Raw genomic sequence first — 26,147 nt, forward strand, 5'->3', positions numbered from 1 at the left:
CCCAAATACAGTCATGTTATTTCTTTACTATAACTGTTTCAATGGCTCCCTATTGCCAAAATACAAACTAAAATTCCTAAATTCCTTAAAATAGCAAACCCAATTCTCCTTTGTCTGCTTCTGACTGCCTGCCTAGCCAGCTTTATCTCTTTGTTTTTGTTTTTGGTGTTAGGAGTGCAGAATCTCAGGCCCAACGTCAGTCCCACTGCATCAGAAGCTGCATTTGCAGAAGATCCCTAGATGATCTGAATTCATATTTAAAGTCTGAAAAGCACTGATGGAGCACACAAGTTCTCAAACTTGGCTGCATGTTGGGATTACTTGGGGAAATTTTAAAAGGAGTGATGCCTGGGTCCTATTCCCAGAGATCCTAATTTCCTGATTTCTTAGATAATAACACCAAAAACATGGTTACCAATGAAAAGAAAAAAATTGACAAAATTGGACTTCATCTAAATTAAAAACTTTTGCTTTTTGAAAGACACTATTAAGAGAATGAAGACAAGCCATAGACTGGGAGAAAATATTTGTAGATCATATATCTGGTATAGAATTTGTATCCAGAATACATAAAGAATATTCAAACTCAAAAACAAGAAGACAATCTAATTTTAAAATATGGGCAAAAGATCTAAACAGACACTTCACAAAGATGATGTATGAATGGCTGATAAGCACATGAAAAGATGATCAATATCCTTAATCATTAGAGAAATGTCTGTTAAAACCATAATAAGATATCACTACCCCTATTAGAACAGTTAAAAGTGAAAAAGATGGACTTTACCAACTGTTGACAAGGATGTGGAAGAAGTGGAACCCTCGTCCACTACTGGTGGAAATGTAAAATGGGGCAACCACTGTGGCAGCTTGTCTGTTCTCTATATCTTTCTATATCTATAATGGTTATGTCACTTCATTAAAACCTTTATACCTCTGCCTCCTATATTAGATGGCAAACTTCCTATGGGAAGGGACTTAGCATGATTGATGTAGGATTTAATATTTGGCAGGTGCTAAAAAATGTCCATGCACAGAAAAAAGTGGATGAGATTGGCTTGAGCCACAGCATCTGTGAGTAAATAAATTCTGGTGATGGCATTGGACATCGGGTAGATGGGTAGGTTTCTGGATACCACATGATCCCCTTAAGTATTGGCAGACATTAAGAAGGAATGCTTTTTGTGTTTTCTAAAAAGTTGATTGCCTCACATCACCAAGGTAACCGAGTAATAAGCACTTTATATCCAATTCCCTTCCCCATCCACTGTTCCCCTCATATATGTAAACACCAGCATAGGCAGCCTTTATAGCAAAAAGAATGTCCTATATATCATGATGTCTGTTTCTCCTGTTTGCCAAACAGAATGCTCTCCTCAGTTTTTTCTGCATAGTTAAGTCTTAGTTATCTTTCAAGGCACAAACGAAGTCTACCTACTCTGTAAAGCCTCCCTCTCTACTGCTGCCCAGATTGATTTCTTTCTTCTCTTGATTCCTTAGAGTCATAATTAATGTAGCTTGATGCTTATATGCAGTTAAAAAAAAGATAATCAGTTACACAGAAGAGTAAATGATTTCTTTAGCAAGAAGATGGTAAGCAATTGAGATCAGTATTTATTAATGTTCTATCAAGCCATGACCTCACCAACTACAATGCCCTCCACATACCACTTAGTGTTTTTGAGGAAATATGAAAACAATAATTCTTTGAAAATGTGTTCCTCTTCTAGTGACATGTTCAAATAAATATGATGCTTAAAATTGTTCAAAAGAGACAAGGATTTATGAAAAAGAGTAGATTAAAAAAGTTTATTTTCTTACAGTAGACAGTCAAGTAAATAGATATATAAACCACAAAGTAAATGTATCAATTGCAAGGTAAGATCACCCTTCTAGCAGACTGAGTTCACGAAAATAGACAAGTATCCAACATATTCTTTCTGGTGGGGAAGAGAAACACTCACAGGAAGTTAATGAACTCAATAAATTCTCAGCTCTTGAGATTATTTTGAATTATTTATAAATTATTACCTGTTATCTATTATTATTATTTTATGATAATAATAACTGCCATTTATTGAATGCTTATTGTTGCCTAATACTATAATAATCACTTCACAATTTTAAGCTTATTTACTCCTCACACAATCCTGTGAGAAGGGTTCTGTTTTTCTCATTTCTCGGGAGGCACCTTTATACTTGCGAGTTTAATTTGAATCAATTTATCCATACCTGACCTCGTTAGGTATTTCCTATCCATCCAGATTTCCAAGATAGAAATTTGGGGTCAAACTTGACATCCTCGTCTACCTCATATCCCACCCCAGGTTAATCTACTGCAAAGTCTTGTCGTTTGTATTTGCTATTTCGAGTATCTCTCAAGACCGTCCACTCTTCCTCATGTCTCCTCAATCACCACCCCAGACCCGGTGGCCACTGGCTCTCATTGGACAGCCTTCCCGAGTGTTCTTCTCCCATGCACTCTTCCCCACTCTTCAGTCAAGTCTCAAAACAGCATCCTGAGCAGTCATTTTTCCCCCAAGCACAAATATGACCACATAGCCCCTTCTAACAGGGTGACGAAAGATTGGAAGTGGGAAAATATCTCGCAGCTTGCATGAAGGTCATTATCTTTATCATGCTCTTGACCATACCCTTAAGAAGGCTACACTACAGAGGTCATTTTGAAACAAAAAGCAAACACAAAAACAAAATGATAAAGAAAAAGTAAACAGTGCTATTCATCTCAGCATATAATGAGTAAACATTTCCATGATAAATGCAACTATAGTTAATGTTCATTGAACACTTACAACACATCAAGCCTTACTTGAATTAACTTGTGTAATCTTCTCAACAACCATATAAGGCAGGTTCTCTTATTAATCTTATTTTATAGATGAGGTCGTTGTAGCTCTGACTTATTAAGGGACTTGTCTAGGATGAGATAGCTACTAAGTAGTAGAACTGAATTAGACCCCAGGAAGGCCACTTACTCCAGAGCGTGCTATAGACCATTATGTGAGTGGTTCTTGGCCCCATCTGATTCAGTATCTATTTAATAATGGATATTTTGTAATTCCTACTTTACCATCCTGAAATGAACTTCATAGATAATATAAGCTACCTAAAATGTAATTAAAAAATTAGTACAAAGCACTAAGTTTAATATAAAGGAGTAATGAAAGGAAAATATTTTACTGTAAAATAATGTGCATTTTATTATTTAAATATTCTGGCACAACAATACTAGAAGACATAACAAAGAAGTCAGAAGATTACAGCTAAAATGCCGTGAATGCGACAGTTTTAAATGTGGAATGATACAGCTGGGCTATACTGGTGACTGAGTGATGAAGGGTGGTATTGCACTTACGTGATGCAGTTTTCTAAAATGGTGAACAAAGCATGGCAAACCAAATGAAGCAAAGTGACATCTTTTCTCAATTTATGTGTCAGTTGTATTCCTAGAACACAGAATATAGATTAAAATGGAGTAAAAGAAACATAAAACAAAAGTCAACAATAGCAATAACTTTTTGTTCATGTTACGTGAGTTCAGCTCTAGGTTCAGATAAACAGATTTTCATCTACAGAAATTTCCAGCAAGACTAACAGAAGTCATGGGATACACAGGCAATTCCTTGTAGGGCAGGACTGAACCACACGATACAGTGGTAACTAAGTCCTTTGGCTTCTGCTCACTAAATGCCACCCGCACCCCTTCTATCATTCTGACAACCAGCAATGCACCCACAAATGTCCTAAATGTCCCCAAGGGCAATACTGTCCCATTGAGAACCACTGTATTGCACGATAGTCACTCTTATATAAATTCATGAAGCATACACCCCTTTTTATAAGCAAGAACCAAATTTCTTACTTTCAACTTGGAATTTCAAGTTCATTAATCATACAACACGGCATTATATTATTTAAAATAATGAACATCTATTGTACAAATGGAATTAACAAAGAATTAAACTTTAACTAGAAATGATACTACAAAGAAAATGTACCTCTTACTCAGGGACCACTTACATTTGGGATCAAAGATGCTTCTTGGCAATAGAATTGATAAAGTCTAATAATCGACAGATATACACAGCAAATAAAGATGGACAGGTTACTTGGAACATTTTGGATGTTTTACATTCTCAGTTAAATATAATTTTTGAACAAATATATAACTGTTTATTTATTTATTTTTTAAACCCAGGATTCCTTTATTTATTTTTATTTTTTTATTTTTTTGTTTTTTTTGTGAGGAAGTTCAGCCCTGAGCTAACACCCGTGCTAATCCTCCTCTTTTTGCTGAGGAAGACCGGCTCTGAGCTAACACCGATTGCCAATCCTCCTGCTTGTTTTTTTTTTTGCCCAAAGCCCCAGTAGATGGTTGTATGTCATAGTTGCACATCCTTCTAGTTGCTGTATGTGGGACGTGCCCTCAGCATGGCCGGAGAAGCGGTGCGTCGGTGCGCGCCCAGGCTCCGAACTCGGGCTGCCAGTAGCGGAGTACACGCGCTTAACCACTAAGCCACAGGGCCGGCCCCACAAATGTATAACTTTAAAAGGTTAATTATTTGAGGGTGTTCTGCCATGCTTGACTGAACCAATATTGTTCAGTTTGATCCACAGAAAATTTCATTTAGCAAACTCTTTCTTTCACAGGTCACATCTCTTTATATTTCCTAGCTTGAAAAGCCGTGTATGCATTGCTTTGAAAAGTAATGCTATCTATTGTTTCTGTTTCATATTCATGAACACGTGTGTTTACATATGTATGTATACATATATATGCATGTATACATATCACAAAAAGCCTTTGTAAATAATTGTGATTTTAGTGTACAGGGAAGGAATGTCAAGAACTACTAAATACCAAGAACTTTATGTAATTACTTCCTTCAATCCTTACATCAGTCCTAAAACCTGAATATTAGTAAATTCCTTCTGCAGATGAGGAAACTGATACTCAAAGAAAATAGGTGATTTCCTGAAGTCCATCAGCCAGAAAGCAGGCAGACCTCAGTGCCAAACCAGGTATGCTGACTGTAGAACCTCTGAGATTTTCTGCTAGTCCGTGTTGTTGCAGATGGGTCCAATAATGCTTAGCGGGACTTGGGATACTAACTCATCTCACTACAGGTAAAATGAAAAGAAAATAGACCCCTTATAGAGAACCCCCAAACGCGTAAAAGCTTGGATGATGTCTAACCACCCATCTCAAGAGCCTGTAAGGCAATTCTGAAGAATTAGGATGCTCTAAGGAAAATTTTCACAGTGGTGTTCTAGAGCCCCAAAGAGAATCTAAGATGAAATGTCTTATCTTCGGAGTTCAAAAATGTAAGATCTTCACTTTTTAGAACTTTGAAAACTGTGGTTATAAAATATATTTTATTTAGAAATATAGAAAATGAAGAAAACATTAGGTTTCCAAATTACATGTATTCAGTGATTAAATAGATAAAAATAGGAAAGTAAAACCAGCAATGCCGCAGTGTTCCTATTTCAATAACAATAAGGAGAGCAGCTTTATTGAGCATCTACCACGTTCCAGCCTCTGTTCAGTCTTTAAAACTGCCTTACATCTCAGAGGAATGCTCAGAAGTTGATGCTATTCTATTCATTTTGCAAGTCCAGAATTGAGGCTTAATGTGGTTAATCATTTGCTAATGTTTATACCACATAACAGAACTAGGGCCTGATTCCAATTCTGTGACTCCAAAACTGATGCTTAAAACCAGTGGAATTGTGGACAATTGTTTTTCTCTTCAAATTGTCTTAGTTTTAAGGGGAGTTATATTACATTTATAATTGAAAATGGTTTATAACTAACTGTTTATTTTATGTAAAATAAAAAGAAACTCTGCATCCTTCAACTGACTTACAACAGTCAATTACTTAGGTTCTACATGAAATGTAAAATAGAAAAGTATATACTTATTCACTTAATTTTTTTCATGAAGAAAGTTTGGTCTCATTAATTCCTGATAACAAGTGGAATTGAAACCCAAGTTTTAAGGTTGGCTAATTAAAAAAACCCAAATTTGTTTTACAAGTGCTAATTAATACATGCAAAGTACTTAGAAGTAGTGCCCGGCGCGTCATAAGGACTCGTAACTGTTAGCTATGACTGCTATTATAATTATATAATGGGAGCTCGATCTGTGGTTCTTCTTGTTTTGGAGGATGACTTTCCTGACTTAAATAGTTGTTGCCTATTTCTTCCAATTTGAAGAAACCCTCTGTGTGCTAAGTAAAACAATGATCCTTTAACAAATCCTAAATAGTCACACACTTTTTAAGCTCAAATGCCAAACCCATGGGAAAATTATACGTCAAAAAGTTTTATTTGTATTCTATAGACAAAATGACTGGCTGATTGGCAGGGTATTTCACAGAAGTTTGGCAAGTAACAAATTCTTTGAAAAAAATTTCAAGATGGCTCTGCCATCACATGGGCCTAAAATATAAACGCACACAAAGTGGGTCTTTCTTCTGGTAAAAGCCACACATAAGAAATAGACATATGATAATATGCCTGGAATGTGACCTCGCAGTGAAAATGCCTTCTTTTTAATCTCAAGTTTGTAATTTTGAAAACAAAATGCATCATTTCACAACAGGAAACCACTGGGGATGATGAGGGGCATAAAATATGCTCAAACAAATTAAGCTTGTTTAATATGTTTTGACTCTTCCATTTTTGTTTTCTTCTCGAGCATGTAGTCCTTTGTTTACAGCTGTTGCACAGGAGAAAACGAGCGCCTTATGTGCATGAGAGATCCGTCATATGATTACCTGGAGGAAATTAAAATGATACACAATGTAATAAGGCAAATGGAATGTTGAGCAATTATTCAAGAAGTCTGATTGGCCAACGTGCAGGGCAGTCATTCCTTAGACATTCCATTCTCAGTGAGATCTTGACTACCCTCAGAGACATGAAAAAAATCCCCTTGCCTCTAGAACCCCCCCGGGAAGTCAATGCAAATCAGTGTACTTCCTCTTATTCCTGTTCTGCGTAAAGGTCCTGAGGGGCAAGGAACGTGTCTCACAAGAGCAGCACAGGAGTATATCATCATTACTGCTAATAAGAATAAATGGAACCTTTGCATCTATGAGTCAGTCATGGGAGGGATATATTTTTTCTCAGCTTTTAAAATCAATAATAAGTATCAAGGCATTTTCTTGGGATTAATCACTAGCTGGAGTTTTGCTACTTTGATATGGAACCAAGTCCAGTCATTAATCCTGAATGCCTCTCAGACGCTGATATGGACCAACGTGTAGACTGTTCTCCTTCTCCGACTCAGGGATGATGCTACAAAGACACCAGTCTGGGCACAGAATTTAAAACAACAACAACAAACAGGAAAAAGAACTCCCAGCCTCTCTTGGGTTCTTTGTTGAAGTCAGAATTTAAATAGAATTTACCAAGTAAATCTTTCACTGAGAATCTTACAGTGCTTCTGAGCAGCTGCAAGCCCGACACTTTGTGAAGGGGAGATTTGCGGCTGCCAGCCTGCCTAGGCACCTTTTGCTTCAGCAGTCCATTGAATAATTCTCAGAGGATCAAAAGCAAACAGTGTTACGTGGCTCCTTGCCAAATGTCTATGTACTGCCAGACAACAACCCTCACCTGCAGGGGAAGGAAAATCTCTGTTAGGGAGGAGCTTATTATCAGTAACAACTGCTCCCACAGGGGTGAACACACACGTGTGTATTTACTGATCAGAATACGAGTGTGGTGAAAGAACAGTGGTAATTCTAGGTGATAGCTAAATAGGAAGTTTAATGAGACTATGCAATAGTCATTGAACATGACGTCAGGCATGGGGATTAAAGGTTAATATTTCTTTTTTTTTTTCCCCGAAGCCCCAGTAGATAGTTGTATGTCATAGTTGCACATCTTTCTAGTTGCAAGGTTAATGTTTCTATATGCTAATTGCATTCGTTATTTTACTTCTAATTATATATATTTATACTAGTAAAATTACTTAGATATTTATGATAATTCTTCAGCTACATTTATTAAGGGTTAATAAATTAGCATTCATGTTATTTTTCTGTTACACTGAGGGAACAAATAGTTTGGGTGTTGAGAGGACCGAACTACAAAATGAAGAGGTAATGTAAAAGAACCTTCACACCAATATGCTGGGCTCACTTTAGAATCTGCTATTCCCCTCGTCAAACTCCACCAGCCTTTCTCCCATAGGACTTTCTCTTTTTGCACTAAAGTGTCCAGACACAAGTCCATAGAAGGGGTCAAACACTCATAATGATAATGAATGCAAAAGTTGAAGTTGCAGACTGATTGTTTCTCAAATATTTTTACTAGAAATGACAATTTTCAAAGGGTTCCTCCTGTTGCCTTCTTCATTGTTCAGGACCCTCCTACTTAAGACAAGAAAAATTAAAAATCCTCTTATTATCTCAGAGACACTGTGACAAAGAAGAGGGTAAATTTTCTGTGAAAGTAAATGACCTAGCCCACCAATGATTTCCTACCTGTGGGATCTCTCAATTTTAGCAATCTGCCCTAAAACATGGCTGGTAGTCCTAGCTTGGACTTGTATGAAATTTAATGGTTTTCAACACTTTCTCATGTAATCTCAAATATCTTTATCCCTATTTTTCTGATGACGAAACTGAAACTAGGAAAAACTGAAGAACTCTCTAATATCTAAACAAGTGACAGATGATGGACAAGGTGTAGAGTACAAATCAGCTGAGATCTTTCCCTGGAATCTTCTCACTACACTACTCCCTGTCTTGCCTTCAGGAAGACAATAGTGCAGGACACAGGCTTTAAAAATCTCTCTTCAGACTCTAAATTCTATGATGGAAGCATACAAAGAGACTAGGTTCACGAAAGTTTTTGGAAGAGAAAAATTGTTCAATTTTTTATACATTTTCAAAGACAACTGGAAGCAGACATTTGAAAGAGTTAAATGAGAACAAAAATGATAGGCTCGGAATTGACTTACAAGTTGAAAAGAGCTTAGTAACTGATCTAAAACCAAAACCATGACTAAGGGAGCCTGAATAGGGGCTTCCCCTGCCCCTGTTTTACCTTATTTTCTCCTTGTATTTATAAATGACATGAATATCCATCTGCTTCCCAGGATAGAGATATCCATATTTGCAATGTTTTCTTTGCATTTACCTTCGTTCAAGGTACCTATTCAGTCAGTTGTTATGTTTCCGTGTTTTGACTCTCATTGCTATTCATCTCTCTGTCTTTGGAGTCCCATTGGTAATACCAGTGTCAATCCATTAGTATCTCTCATGTGAATGACTCAAGTAGCCCCCCGAATGCATTCCCTGCCTTTAGTCTTTCATCAGTCACCTTCCTAGGGCACAGGTCAAATCATATCATGATGGTTTCCACACTAACCAGAGCAGTCATTTCTAAACTTCAGCATGCATCAGAATCAACAAGAGTTTATCAATACAGACTGCAGGGCCCCACTCCCAGAGTTTCAGATTTAATAGGTCTTGGCAGGGCCTAAGAATTTGCATTTCTGACAAGTTCCCAGATGATGCTGATGACACTGGTCCCAAGACTACACTTGGAGAACCATTCACCTAGAAAAATATATCCTAATCCCTAGTCCTAATTTACATTTCAAACTTCACCTGTCACTAAGTCAATTCATAATCAAAATAATTGAATCTAATGGGGTACTTTCCATTTGTTTGATGTGCCATATAATTTAATCCTATAACCTCGACTGTTTAGATAGCTCCAGAGTCAGATGCCTGGGTTTAAACTTGCCTCTAGACCCTAAGAACAGTGCGAACTAGAGCAGTTTACTCAATAATCTGCATCTGAGTTTTCTCAGTTGTACAAAGGAGATAACAGTATGTTCCTACCTAAAAGAAGCATGAGCTCTTTGTTCCTTGTAAGCATTCAATCAATGTTAGCTACTTCTATTTTTTATTGAATTGCCGTTTAGATGCAAGATTTGGGCCATTCTTCTTCAGGTGTGTTGTGTTATCTCTAATTCTTACATAATTCTGTAATGTAGCTGTTTTCATCCCCATTTTAATAGATGGAGAAGCTGAAACTCATAGAGATTAAATTTTTATCTGATTTGTCTATTCAGAGATATGCCTTTTTCCTTAACATGTTGGCCCCTTCATATCATCTTTGATCATGTTATTCCCCACTTCTCCACTTCTCAGAATTCTACTCTTCTCTCTGTAAGGCCAGTCAAGAAGACTTCCTTAATTTGGTCATCCCCTGGATAGCTCTTGGCTACATTTCCACTGTAGCACTGTTCTCATCCTGCCTTGGTGTCTATCACTTCTAACACGCATAGAAGAAAGCTTCTGGCGGCCACTGTTCTGGAAACCCTTTTACCTCCCACGGTAACTAAATCAGGGCTCTGCTTAACATCAATTCTCAAATGTTTGATGAATTTGAAAACCAAATTCTAACAAAAATCTAAATTAAAATTAAGCTTTTCATGGCCTCTCCATTCACCATTTTGATTCTGATAATCTGAGATGAAATTTACATTGCAATTAAAAACAATGGCTGAATTCTGCTAAATCATTTAACTTGGAGACATCTAGTAGTTGAATTCAGTCGATTCAAATTCAGCCATTGTGTCAGTGTGGCTTACGTTCTCCCTTCTCAGTTTAAGTGCATGGCTAGCTAAAGTGGAACGAAAGTGAAATTAATCCCAGCAACAGCAATCTCTCTTTCTAGTCTTGACATCCAAGATTAATACTTAAGTAAAAGTAGAATTTATTGCCCATAATTTTTTGGATGTATTTGTTAAAAGTGTTTCTTGGCCTGCTTGCTATACTAACGATTGCCTCAGTTCTCTGTCTTACTTTTTGTAAAAAAATCTTCTAAACTGATAGTCATTTGCGTTACTTTTAAGTGGCAGTAGATACGTAACTTCCTCAAATTTGCTGTTTTAGGATACAGGCTTTTAACACCAAATGTTTGGTGGTTTTTATTTTCAAATTATTTTATCTAAAGAGCTAGTTCAGAGTTCACTTCTGTCATAGTATTTTGCTTTTTTTTATTCTAGCTCTGATTTTCTACCTTAAAACTCTAATTTGAGTTTTTGAGATAACTCAAATATCTTTACCATGGAATATATTTCTGGTTTTTAAGATGTATAATGTGAACATTATATAGAATTTTACTTTTTTTTAAGTTTTCTTTTATTTTCCACTGACTAAATTCTGAGTTAATATTTTGTACATCCTTAATAGAAAGGAGCTCACATGGTAAATACAATGAATAACACACATAGAACTTTTACATCTTGAAAAGAGTAATATATGGTGTCTTATATCCCAATTAGGTGGAACAAATATGCTACAGTTTGTAATTATTATAGCTATTACCATTATTTTTAATGAATCCATTCTTGAATTAAGGTTCTCTTTGGTTTGTTCACAACATTGTAAGGACTGTTATAAAAAATGAGCAAGGTTTTCAGCCATTTATAATAAAAGCTGAATGACTAAACAGACCTACATTTTTTTATTTGCATTAATGAGTTCATCCCCAAATATATATGCAATAATATATAAAATTAAGTTATAAATGTAGGGATGTGCTCCAAGTCACCGTGAAAATCTGCATGCAAATGCATAATAATCACAAATCTACAATATTACAATATTAAAAAAATACCCACAATTAAATTATCATGTGGAAATAATCATAATGTTATTGGAAACTCAATTATTGTGGCAACCCTTGTCGGGGAATTAGCAGAGTATGGCAAAGGCAAGTCAGACCTGAATTCATCAAATATATATTATCACAATATTACATGTTCACTTCGATTCCATGCAAAGACAAACATCCTCTCTCACTAGTATCTGCTCAATGCATTTGTATTATTCATGAACAACTCTGTGATCTATTATACATACAAAACTGATTGTACTCTTCTTGCCGTAGGCTACGATGCAGAGACACAGAATTAATTTTATTATATACACATGCATGATAATTGTGGAGGATTCAGTCAAATACCAAACTCTGCTCCTGTGCCCCATTATTGCACTTTCCAAAAAAAAAGGTCTAAGGTCAGCAGCAATTTCTCTTTCTGACAGTGAAACTCTTTGTCATGTAGAGTAGAAAGTTCCTGGGTACTAAGGAGCCCCGAACTGTGAAGAATAGTCCATGTGCGTCTCTACGAAAGCAGATAAATAAGTGCATTTTGTTGATTCCCTAAAAGCTTTGGTCAAGCAAAATCTCTATCAGGACTGTTTGGGAATTGCTGGTTGTGGCTACCCTGTATCTGGCCATTTCCCTTGCAGGAACGACTGGCTGAGATTCTCTGACAGTGACCAGGGCAAAAGTAGGATTTAAAGGTAACATCAATTTACAACTTTAAGATGGGCATTTCCTTCCTCAGCAAGCGTCCTTCCTGGTTTCACTGCTTCCTCTCTTGAGTACATTATAAATGTTTCTGTTTCCTTTCCTAAATTATAAATTTCTTGAAGGCCTTGTTTATTTTGATTTTTTATCCTTCCATCCCCTGTGCCTTGCATAGTGCTATGGACATAGGAGAAAATAAATGATTTTTCGTAAGTTTAAGATATTATGCAGTACTGCTGTCTATCATAATCTTATTTTCTGGCTCGTTCTATACCAGTACTGTCCAGTAGAAATATAATGCAAGCCAAATGAAATTTTAAATTTTCAGATGCCTATATTTTTTAAAAAATGTAAAAAATATCCAGGTAAAATTATTTTTAATAGTATTTCTTTTAGCCCAATATATCCAAATTATAATCCTTTCAACATATAGTCAATATGAAAAATTATGAATGAGATAATTACTTTTTTGTATAAAGCCTTCAAAATTTGGTGTGTATTTTATACCTGCAAGCACCTCTCAACTAGGACTAGCCACATTTAACTGCTTGGTATCCACATGTGGTTAGTGGCTGCCATATTGGACTGAGCAGGTCTATACACTGGTAAGTTCACCAACACAAATAAGTGAAGCCAGTATAGGTGCGTGTATTCCAGAAGCACTGATTATCAACTGCTTTCGCTTTTCAATTGATTTTTTATATGTCATGTGGGTATGCCCTCAAATTCAGAGAACTTTTTTTTCTCTAATTAGAGCAAATAAAAATAACCAGAAAATAATAAAATAATTTTTGGAAAAGGCGCTATGTTGTTCTTGTCATAGACAACTCTTCTAGAAGCAGTAGATGGGAATATCAGTCTTAGACACAATGCTTCATTTAAATTATTTGAGTAAAATGTGTATATGGAAGAAAGTGCTTTATCAGAGAAAGTGAGCAGAATTTGGAGTCAGACAAATCTAGGACGAAATCACATCTCTGCCCGTTGGGCCGTATTTCTGAGACTTGGGTTCCAAATCTATAAAGTGAGGTAACAATATCTACCTCTTGGATGTGTTGTGAGAATAAATAAGATATAAAGTGTTTAGAACATATAGTCGGCACTCAATAAACGTTAACCACTCTTATTTTTATCATTGTTTTTATGATGATTTAAAGACCCCTAAAATGTCGCCCAACCCTTTCAATGTAAGTCTTCATAAAAAATGAGAATCATAAACCAGTCCTTCAGGATCCCTACTGGAAAGAGGAACTATGGCAAATTGGGTGAACTTTATGTGGAAGATCCTCAAAGCACCATGTGCAGACTGTCACTTAAGTGCTTATTTATGCAGATGATGTTTCCCTCTCTACATATAAACAAGCCAATACAATTTTTTTCTTTTAAGGGACGCATTTCAGGCTCTTCATTGATTAGGACCATCATAAGGAAAGATCTGTTTGAGGCAAATGAAGAAAGAAGCCTCCACTTCATGGCAGATGTTTTGGTAACTCAGAGAAGGTTTGTATAAAAGCTTAGGATCATTCCATTTAAAATGCATATGCCTTATTTTCTTTTTGTTTTTAAGTTATGGTGTACATTTGAGCATTCTTTTTTGTTCTTTTTTTAATAGAAGCACAGTTACAGTCTATGTAAGATGGGCAATCTGCACATTGCTAATGCAGCAACAATGGGTATATTTTCTGTCTCTTTGCCCAGGACCACGCATAAAGAACAGGCAAGTATTGACTGAATAAAGAAATCTAGCTTTCAAAAGCAGATAACTATGAGGATTTCTTGGAAATTTTAATAGGAATTTCAAATTCCAAGGACATAAAAAATATCTTTAAATAATGTTTGCTCAAATTAGACACCTTGATAATTTTTTTCATCTCCTTTAGCGTATGAACCTGTCACCCCTCCCTCCTTAAACTTTTGGCACTCATATGTACCTAAGAAAATGTGTCTTTGAAAAACAAATGTGTACGGATAGGGGTGAGGAAGGAGTATAGTGTCCAATGTTAAAATCTGTTTAAAGTTGCAGATTCAAGTGTTGTAATGTTAAAGCTATTTTTTCCTGTGTTGCTTGTGGGCATCTGCTTCAACGGGCTTAATCATGCTTTGTCGCAAAGCATTTATAACAAAACACTCTAAAGCACTGCTGATATAATGAACCTTTTCTCAACAAGTAGCAACAAGATCATGCCAAAGGTGAGGCTCAGGGAGGAGGTTTTAGGAGATCTTCCCTGGAATTTATTAGCTGCATAACTTTCTGACAAACTTTCTGACTAACTTTCCACAAACTTTGAATGTAAAAAAAGACCCTGAAAATTAAGGTTTTTTGAATTTCTTCTATGTTTGGTTATAGTTAATGGAATTTAAATGCTTCCATAGCTTCTCTACCAATTATCTTGTGTGTCGTGTGCATGTACTCTCTAATGTCAACTAACCCTTTTTATTCCATGAGCAAGTTCACTTCAAGTTAGCTCTGAATAACCTAAGGCTTCTTAGTAGCTCCAGACACCTAGATGTTCAGGGCGAGGCCACACCTCCAGGTGCATGGCATAGATTCCTATCAGAGAGGTGAGGCAGCTCATGTTATATTTGCATCTGTTGAGTGACATTTGTAAACCCAGTGTCTAGAATGTGGCTACACTCTGACTAATGGGGTGCAATATTCCAAGAAAAGCTTGTTTGTTTGCTTCTTATGTTTGCTGGTTTCACTACGTGAAATTGTCAAGCGGTGATGCTTTCTCTCGCCCTTTCTATTTAGTCTTCTTATGAAGTCTCTTCAATAGACAGTCAGTGAGGGGTAACAGAAAAATAAAATACACTTTTATTGCTGCCCAGGGTTTTCTCTTTTCTCCCAGAAGCCTAGCCCAGCACTCTCCATAAGAAATATAAGGTGAGTCACAAATGTTAGCCACCTACGTAATCTGAAATTTTCTAGTAACCACATTGAAGGAGGAAAAAGAAATAAGTGAAGTTAATCTTAATAGCATATTTTATTTAACCAAACATATCTGAAATATTATTGCAACATGTGACAAATACAAAAAATATTAGACATTAGAGATATTTTACATTCTTTTTTCTTTTTTGAACTAAGTCTTTGAAATCCTGTGTGCATTTTACACTTACGGCACATCCCACCTTAGTCACTTTTCAAGCGCTCATTAGTGTGTGTGGCTGCCTGGTGGCTACCATATTGGACAGGCGGCTCTAACCCAACTCTTTGGCTTTCTCAGCCTGAGCTGCAGAATGGTCCTACCAATAAACGGACCAAAAGCTTTCTTTTCACAGAGCCCCACTGCTGAATGCTGACTGACATTTGAACAAAGAAAATGTCCTTATATTTAAGCATCGGAACTATTACTTTTCTAATAACGTGCAACCCTTGGGTCACTTCAGGCCATTTCTCGTGATTTGCATTAGGTGTTCTTTGAGACACAACATTAATCCAGTAATAATTAAAATGATATACTGTACTATTAACATTCTCAAATCTTCAAAGCAAAGTGATCTATGCCTGCAGCACTGCCCAGGCTGGCTAATTAAACAGCATTCAGTTGTAAATGGCTATTGTAAGCAGTTCCCTATTTAAAAATACAGCTCTGGGAAGTCCAGTTTATAGCGACAGAAGCACTACCAGGATTGATCAGCTTTAAATAGAGGCCGATGCAGCACAAATAGCAAGTTTTACTTGAGAGACTGGTATCTCGTTTTGCTGCCAGTATAGGGTTTTGGCCACAAATGGGCATCCTGTTGAATGGCAGGCCTTGGGCCAGTGTAAGCCAGACACTCTGTAGGGGCTGAGGTTGCAGGATGACAGTGCTCCAGGCATGGAATCTTCTCCGTGTTCTTTCACATGTGAGTCAGCATTCCAGGGCGACGTAGCCAACCATCCCAACAGGAGCAACACAGGTTCCACTCCACCCAGCAACCTCTAATCTGCCATGATCTGTCCCTGAGCCAAGGGATTTGGGTGTGTAAACTATAAAAAGACTTGCCTCCATTCTCTGTCTCTCTCTCCCTCCTTCTGCTGGTTAGAACTAAATTATTTGCTCGTTGTTCTCCCTTTCCCCACTTGTTCCATTATTAATAATCAAAGTTAGTCACTTCTCAGATTTTTTACACTAACTTTTCCTTGCTTTGAAGACCAAGTGGTACTTGAGGGGCCTTAAGTCCTTGACCTGGAGCTAAGAATGTAGAGGCAGCTACATCAGTGGAGAGGGAGTGGCAGCCTCTTTTGTGGATTTCCTTTCCTTTCAGGACCTCACAAAGAAGACCTCAGATAAACTTTACTGGGCCTAGGTAAACCGGGGAAGTGAACTTAGTGACCCTACCTTCTCCATTTCCCCGTGCCAATCACCCTGTAATGATCTTTATGTCATCAAATGTCATTTCCCTACATCAAGAGTGTGTAAAATGATCTGACTATGATCACAGTGCCTGTTAGTGAATGAGTTACTGTCAACTCAGAGTCAGACTTTCTGGTGATCTCTCCTGAGTCTTAGATTCAAACTTTGATATTTTAAATATTATATCAAAAATGTAAGGAAACTTAGGTTGTAGAAACTTTTGCTCTTCCTCCTGGTTCCCAAGATTAGAGGTCAAGTGAAAATATGTTTCCCTAGATGGAGTATGAAGTAGAATTAAGAAGAAAGTACTGATATACCAATAAAAGGAACAAATCTGTGGTCCAAGGATAAAATCGTTGAAGAGACAATGTGGCTATTTGCTCAGGATAATAATTCCTCTAGGTATCTAGGTATCCAGAAATGCTCTTCTTAAAACATATATCTGGATAAGTGGAGGGTTTGAGTTATCCCCTTTGCTTTACCATCCGTATAACTTTTATTTACCTTGTTTCTATGTAATCTGACTAGGGTAGTAGAATGACACACGCTTTGCTCCAGAGTGTGACTCAACGGGCGCGTTCCAGCACACAGCTCTCTAATGCCTCAACTTGCCCAAAGGAAGAGTGAGCTGGTCACCAAACAGATGCCCTGCAGTAATTAGATGAACAATACAGGGTCAAAAGCCAGCCATATTTTATAAATACATTCGAGATGATCCTTTTTGATCAGAGTGGGTCTAACTGTAATAGTTCAAACTGTCAGAACTGTTAAGGTGGCCACATTTAAACACCAGAGGATATGGTCAAATCTAGAAATGACATTGCTTGTAGGATATCCCCCTAGAACAGGCTTTCCCAGCCAGCTACTTAGCACAGTTTAGCGAAAGGAGATTATGAGGTTCCACCTGGGCTTCAGTCAGCCTGATGCAGATTGAGGTTGCTAGGTAAGGCATGACTTAGTAGAGTAAGAAGACTGAGAAACAATATTTAGGGAATGGAGTAATGAAGTGCTGAGCTATCCATTTCCTGTTAGGATCTTCTCTTCAATATCCTGTTTGGAGTTAAGTCAGTTCTGAAGGACACACAAAACCATCATATATGTAATAATATCAAAAAATATATATAAAACAGTTATAAAACAATGCCCAAATATTCAGGTGATAAACACATAGCTTCTACTTTTTGGCATTAGGCAAACCATTTCCATGTAAATCATTCAGCCCAGTGATTAAGTAAATAGCTCATTTTTCAAAGCAAATGTTTTCACATCATATAGACATAGGACATCCAAAATAAAGCAGAATGTACGCATTAAGTGCTCTAGTCTATTAAGATACTTCCTGTTTTCAGTGCTTTTAAAAACTGTGTAAGGAAGTTAATCATATTCTAAGTATCACCTCCCCTAATTTATAGGTCATAGTATTTATTTGGACTGGTTTTACACTGTTAATCATCTTCTTTGTGCAGTTAGTTTTTACACATGGCATAAATAAAATTAGCATCCATACAATTAGCTATACTAAGGGAAATATTGAACTGCAATTTCCTTGGAGATCAGATGAAATGAAATGATAAATATATATATATATAGTGATTGGTACAATTAGCCTTGTGCACAATCATAGGAGTAAAGAATTTTATTTTACAGTTATCCATTTATCTACATTTCTGATGATATTCATGGATCTATCTGTATCACCTCTTACACCACGCCATCTCCTTTTAAATATCATCAAGTATACCACATTCAGATTATGCTGGCTTTACTCAATAAAAGTTCTTATAGAGATGATTGTTTTCTCCTGCATGAAAATTTGAACCTCTAAACATTGACTAGACCCACTTGGACGTATATTTCAAACCATGACTAAGTGTAGTGATATATTTTAAGCAAACAGAAGTTCAAAATAATCTCAATATCCCATAGACTTTACCATCAGTCTCAGTAAAAACAGATCAATGGAAAACAATATAGCAGAACAGCAAACATAAATACTGAAACCTTATTTGTAGGTGATTGCTATAAATGTAACTCCTACCATGAAAATAGAGGGATACTGAAAATAGCTTTCTTTTGTAATAGTACACTGCTTCCTGGGAGAAAGGTAAACTGATGTTATAAATACATTATTAGATTAAAATCAACACAATAAAGCTAATTCCTAAGTGTCTCATATGTCCAAGTTTATGCTGAAGAAGAAAATGTCTTTTTCAGTAATTGAACTAAAAATCTAACGGACATGATAGATCCTTGATTGTATCCAAATGACATCAAATCACCTTACCAATTCAATACAGAATTCAGTTAACAAAATATTTTATGTATGGGAGAGAAAAAATTGAAACATGAAGTTAATTGATTGGATATTTTTGAAAAATATAGATCAGAACTTTATCGTGATTGGTTATAACATTTCCGCTCTAAAATAAGATATGGTCTGCACCAACGTCATAGGCATATTGCCATAGAAACAGAAGTCCCACTATTATTTCACAAACCTTCTGCAGTAGTCACCCATTATTGTTCTGCATGCATTTCATCCCTTTTATCTTCTTGTGACAAATCCACAATTATGCGAAGAACATGAGTCATATCCTTAAATACCACATATTCATGAAAGAATCTTCAGAAAACAAGTCATTTAATAGACTCTTTGGGGGAAATTTTTAACTTGACATTGAGTAAGTTTTCTATCAGGAGTATTTGTCTCTTCTCCTCTGACTTCTGAGATTCCTTCTCAGAGACTTGCATGGAAAATATCAAAGAGTTTTAGCTGAATAAATAAACAAAAGACAAGACAGATGAATTGATTACCCAGGCCCAAAATAGTGGCCTGCATGATATTTTATTCTTGGAGGCCTGATGGATGCAAGGACCTCTTTTGTCCCTGGGTAATGGTGCCTTCATTCACTATTCCCAAAGCCACTCTCAACCCCCATCCATGGGCCTTCCCTATATAATGTACATAATTAGCAGATCGGTGGGACTTTCCATCTCTGTCTCTTTATAATTTATTTCTCCCCTTTACTAATCTATTCAGTTCTCCATCCAAGTCACACAATTTTATATGATAAATGTAAGAAAGGAAGACACTAAAATAGTTTAACACCAAGCACTTCCTTTAAGCCAGGTGTGTGCCATGTTTTGACACATATTGCCGCTGTTGATTCTCACAACAACCGTATGAGGTGAATATCATTATAAATCCCATTTTACATGTAAAAACGTTACATCAAAGAAACACAACTTGTGGGGCATAATCATAAAGGGATTTTGTTTTGATCTTCCACATGTTTTAAGATGTATTCTATGGGGCTTGTTCTTCCCCTATTCCTGTGGCTGTGGTGATAAGAGGGTCGTTTACTCTCCCCTTCCCCCTGCTTACCCTTTTACTCCTATTCCCCATCCTGCTGAGCTTGGTGTCTGACCCTCCACGATGGGTCAGTTGAGGAGACAGGGAGAAGGAGAAAAGAGCAGAAAGTTCTTATTGGGTAAGTACCATTATAAGATTGTTTTGGTTCTCACTGAACCTGACAGATATTTCATGGGGCTCTTGTGGGGGTCATTTTAAGTTTCTCCCTTTACATTGTTGGGGATTCCTCCTCAGCAGTTCCCTTGATTTAGGCAAAGTCATCCCTTCCTGCATGTCACCTGGCTACTTCCCCAGCATGTGGGAAGAGCTTCCCCTCTCACCACTGGACGCTGGCCTGTCCTGCTGCCTCAGACCCTCTCTTACGCCCAATACTTTCAAGGTTGAACTTGAATCACCACACTCAGTAAGGTGACCCTAACAACCTAGGTTAGAGGCTTATCCTGTGTACACAGCCCCATAGAATCTCATGCCTATTGCCATCATAGCTTTCTCACACGGCATTGTCATTAATTGTTCTTTACTTCTTTAGGAGGTTCTCTTAAACAGGATCTAAGACAATCCCAGGACAGCTCTCCCATGAAAACAGCCCACATCAGGGAGATGGGATAGGACTCATAGGATCTAGGATGCAATCCAAAATTATCTTCATTCTCTTTCTGATGACAGATCTAGATGGTCAGGAAAGTGCTGCAAAACTGGTTTTCCCCATTTTTTTTGCAAATCCCACTTTCGTGGCCCAGCACATCGCTTTGGTATGTGCTATTTATTAACTGGAGTCACAACTAAAATCATTCCCTCTTAACACCCTATTATGTTTTAAAACATCATGAAAAAATTAATAAAGATTTAGCAGTTTTAGGAGTGATGATGTGTTTTCTAGCTTTTGTCTGACAAAACCCAACTGTGGTTTTGGAATATGATTCACTTCTTGAAAGTCATCACTGTCTTGCCACTATTGTTTTCCTCTTTCAAAAAAAACCTTGTAACATGTTACATCTTCAAAGCGTTTGAAGCACAATGTTTCATTTTAATAACAAACTGGAGAAAACAGCAGTAGGTTGCGGCATTCATAAAATGAAGAGACCATCGCCTATTGGAGGTTAGATGTGCTAGTAGCCTCTATTGTTTCCTCAAGGATGAGAATCTCCATCAACTGAGTCAACTATAATCATAAACGTAGTTCTTTTCTTACAAACCCTTTTTTTAAAACTTGGAACAAGTTTTGACATTTTCTAGAACTCAACTGAAAAAAATGACATAACTCTAACGAGTTTTTAATACCTTGGGGATACATGGTCATTATTTTGTTAATAGTGTATTTATATTGCATATGTTCAGTATTCTGAGCCTGGGAGAGTGATCTGTGTTTAGATGTGTATGTGTATATGTGTGCGTTTTAGGTATCTTTTTGTTATGTAAAAAACCAATATATACACTGACAGTTTGTGTCAGCTTTAAAATGGAGAATAGAAGCGAAGTACAGACAAAAGAAACATAACTATCTAGAAAATAAGTGGGCAAGTCAAGCTTCAAGTGTATGCAAATGGCAGATAAAAATAAATATAATGAATAAATAAATTAATAAATAAATAATAATTAACAATAAAACAAGAAAAACTAAGAGGACACAGCTGGGATCAAGAACAAAATAAACTTCTCCATGGCAAGGAAGAAAACAGAAACCGAAAATGGTAGGAGGGAGTAAAAAGTCTAACACAGGCAGTGGCAGCTGCGAGTTTGTCTCCTGGAAAGGAATGGAGACTAAATGCTCTCCAGGTATAATCGGAAAAAAAGAAAAAGAAAAAAAGAATACTCCTCACAATCTGAAGCATGAAAACTAGAAAAAACATCAGTGCTAACCTCTGTCTAAAGCTATGATATTTAGAAGATCATAAATCAAGGGACACTATTGCAATTTTTCTGCCTGGATCTAACTCAAGCTGCTCTCTGGGTCCATAATTGGATGTATAATACCCCAGCATCACTGTGAGTCAGGAAAGCTGATTCTGTGATTTGACCTGATTCTGGATTAGGACCATAGATGTGAGTAGAAAACTGTTGGACAGGGAGGGGTTAGCACAGAGAGGGAGAGTAAATGCTGTGGGAAACTTTCATTCAAGAGTAGCATATAAACCAAATTTCTAAGGCATGTGAATAATCTAAGAAAGTTATGAAAGAAAGTTAACAAGGTCAGTTGGAATTAAAATTCATTATAGACTAAAATAATTGTATAGATGAGTCTGACAAGTCTTTGATATGTTTTATATGTTCAAAAGGATAACACGGGTTCTGTATGTTTTCTAAAATTATGAAAAAAAACCAGGCATAAATGAAACTAGAAAAGGTGAATATAATAATGATATAATTTCAAATATAGGAAAAAGTAAAAATTTAACATAATAAATAATAATCATAGCAGCTAATGGTGAGAGCATAGCAATCCAATAAGTAGGTACCTTTATCCTCATTTAGAGATGAGAAAACTGAGGTCCAGTGAGGAAGTGACTTATCCAAGTTCACACAGCTAGTATGTGACAGAATAGTCTGGTGTAGAATTCATAGAATCTTTGAAAAAAAGCTTTCAATAAAATAGATGGGATAGACTCTAGTCTATACACAATAAATATGAGAATTATTGAATTGCAAGACAGTGTTAAGGAATCCAAAAGAACTTAAGGCAAAGAAAAAGGGACAAAAAAGAAAAAAAACAATGAAGAGAAAATGGAATATCAATTGAGTAATGTCAATATTCGTCATATGAGAGCGAGAAGAAAAGAGTGTACAGAATGATGGGGAAGCAATGTTTTGTTTTATTTTAGTGAGGAAGATTGGCCCTGAGCTAACATCTGTCACCAATCTTTCTCTTTTTGCTTGAGAAAGGTTGTCACTGAGCTAACATCTGTGCCAGTCTTCCTCTATTTTTGTATATGGGATGCCGCCACAGCATGGCTTGACGAGCGGTGTGTAGGTCTGTGCCAGGGATCCAAACCAGCAAACTCTGGGCTGCCCAAGCAGAGCGCACAAGCTTAACCACTACACCACCGGGATGGCCCCCAAGAAGCAATGTTTTTAAAAATAACTATTGTTTTTGGCTTTTAAATTTAACTTTAATAAACCAAATAATCCTAAAAATCAAAGCATCTGCAAATAGTCCTTTTCTGTGCATACTACCACTTTTTAAAAATTTTACTTTTAATTTATTTTTTCCAACTTTTTTGAGATATAATTGACATATAAAATTCTGTAAGTTTAAGATGTACAACGTGATGATTTGATACATTCATCTATTGCAAAATGATTACCACAGTAAGGTTAGTTAACACGTCTATCATGTCACATAACTATTGACTTTTTTTTCAATATTTGAGAAACACATAAATTCTTCAGAACGAAAGGCTGTTATAAACATCCAACAGAAAATAAATCAATCAATCCATAAATAGACACTTTGTAGCAAAACCACAGAACAGGAAAAAGAAAAACTAACATTCTAAAGCAATCAAGGAAGAATACATTACCTACAATAGGAAGACAATTAGAATCAACATCGTCTTCTCAGCAACCAGAGAAGCCAGGAATTAAGGAATCATGTCTTTAAAATTTGCATAAAAACCAAACAAATAAGCTCTTAATTTAGAAAGCTATTCAAGATGAACTATTATACAAACCTAAGAGCAAGCTTTTTTTTTTGAGGAAGATCGGCCCTGAGCTAACATCTGTTGCCAATCCTCCTCGTTTTTGCTGAGGAAGACTGGCCCTGGGCTAACATCTGTGCCCATCTTCCTGCACTTTATATGGGACACCGCCACAGCATGGCTTGATAAGCAGTGCACAGGTCCAGGCCCGGGATCCAAACTTGCAAACCCCAGGCTGCTAAAGTGGAGTGGGCAAATGTAACCGCTACGCCACCGGGCCGGCCCCAAGAGCAAGCTTTTTGGTTTCCTCTTCTACTACCTTTTCCTTCCTGAAAAATTCAATCCTAAAGCCATTAGATGGGGCTGAGCAACACAGGCGTCCATAGCAGGCATGGGGTGGGAGACGGAGAATGGCAGCAGGTGGCACAGGGTGTCCGAATCAGAGCAGAACGAGGAGGCATGGACATGGGGCAGGGGAGCGGGTGGTGGGCAGCTCAGGAATAAGGTACCAGTCTCCTAGCAGGGTGAGAAGACTCAAGCAGAATAAGGAAAGTGCCCACATGGAGAGCTGAGAGGGCTTGGGGTGTCTGTGAAAAGTGTGATGAGGAGGGCGTCTGCATTGGATGATTATGGGAGATTGGTTATCTTCAAGGGGATTGATCAAATAAGCAAACCTATTAATTCTAATGGAAGCTCTGTTTCTATTAGAAGACAGTTATAAATATGGGAAAAAGAAGGCACAGGTAAACCTCATGGTTTTGGCTTGGAATGGGAGCTATACTTATGGTTTTCTAGATAGATTGCTAGATATAAATATTTCTATATTTCTATCAGTTAGGTTTTGATCACAGAAACAGAAGTACTAGGAATGATATAGAATAAGGAATTTATTGTAGAGATTTAACCTTAGGCAATCATGGTATTTGGTTATGCAGTTTACATATGGCTGTTGCTTCCTCCTCTGATGCTAGGCCAGAAGTCAGCTTAACAGGCAGTCAGGAAAGAAATATGGTTGTGAAGTGGGGATGGCAATGAAAAATTGGAACCCACAAGGATGAACATATATCTGTCTCTCACTGTCTCCTGCTGAAATGATCTACAGGAGAAGCTGATGTCCTTCATCACAAAGCTAAATAAACATGTACCTGGCACACTTCCAGCAGGAGCGGGAGGAGCTATGGATTCTGATGCTGGCTGCTGTCAACCAGATGAGAAAGCAGATTTTCAAGAATGTTCATGAACTGCCACAGCTCCTGACAGTACACTGAACTTCCGATCATAAACATGATAAACATGGCTCCTACTTCCCTTCTGCCTTTCAGATCTCACTCTAATTTCTCTTGTGGCCAATCCTACCTCAAAACAATACAGGAGAAAGAATTCTGGGAGCCAAAGTTCAAGCTTAGCTAAGGTAAAACAGTACAAAGCCATCACGATCACAAAAGGAAAAAGAGTCACTTTATTTGGGGAAGTCTGGCAGATATCACTTTAATCAAGTGACCATGGAGACCATCATCAGTAACGGGATACGTTGAGCCTGTGTGCCCCCTGATAGGATGCAAGGAGAACACAGCATCTCTCCTGAGATATTCCTGTCGAGCATTTGAAACCTGAATCTATCTGCGAAGAAACATCAGACAAATCCAAATAAACCAACATCCTTCAAAATAACTGGCCTAAAGGTTAGAAAATGTCAACAACATAAAAGTCAAGGAAAGAGTCAGGAATTGTTCCAGATTGCAGGAGACTTAAAAGATAAGACAACTAAATGCAATTCATGATTTTGAACTGGATGTTTTTTGCTACAAAGGACATTTTGTAACAATTAGGAAAACTTGAATGGAGTCTGAAGTTTAGAATAGTAATATATCAATGTTAATTTTCTGGTTTTGATCATGTAAGAAAAAATATTTGTTTTTAAAAACAGATGTCAAAAAATCTCAGTTTATAAAAATACACACTAAAGTGTTATGGCATCAGGTTGGCCATATGCTCTCAAATGGGTCAGGAAGAAATCCTTAGGACTCTACTTTTGCAACTTTTTGATAAAGTTAAGATTACTTCCAAATTGAATAAATGAATAAAAGGATAAAAGCCAAATACTAATAAAAATAGTAAACATATACCAAACACTGTCCTAAGCCCCTTATATAGATTACCTTATTTAATATTCACAACCTGTATAACCTAGAAACCATTGTTATTACACTTTTACAGTGACACCCAAATATTAAGTAATTTCCCAACATCATATAGCTAGTGAGCACAGAGTCAAATCTGAACTTAGTTTGTCATCAGAGCCTGAACTTTTAATCATTAGACAATATTAATATTTTTTGTAATAACTGAGAGAGATTATCACAATTATATCCTCAATGAAGAATGTGCATTAGTGAGGGGAAAAAAGTGAACATAAGTGTGGGATAAAAGAA

This window comes from Ceratotherium simum, chromosome 13 (genome assembly GCF_057802395.1).
Source record: "Ceratotherium simum simum isolate JZ-2026a chromosome 13, ASM5780239v1, whole genome shotgun sequence".
In the NCBI taxonomy this organism is placed as follows: domain Eukaryota; kingdom Metazoa; phylum Chordata; class Mammalia; order Perissodactyla; family Rhinocerotidae; genus Ceratotherium; species Ceratotherium simum.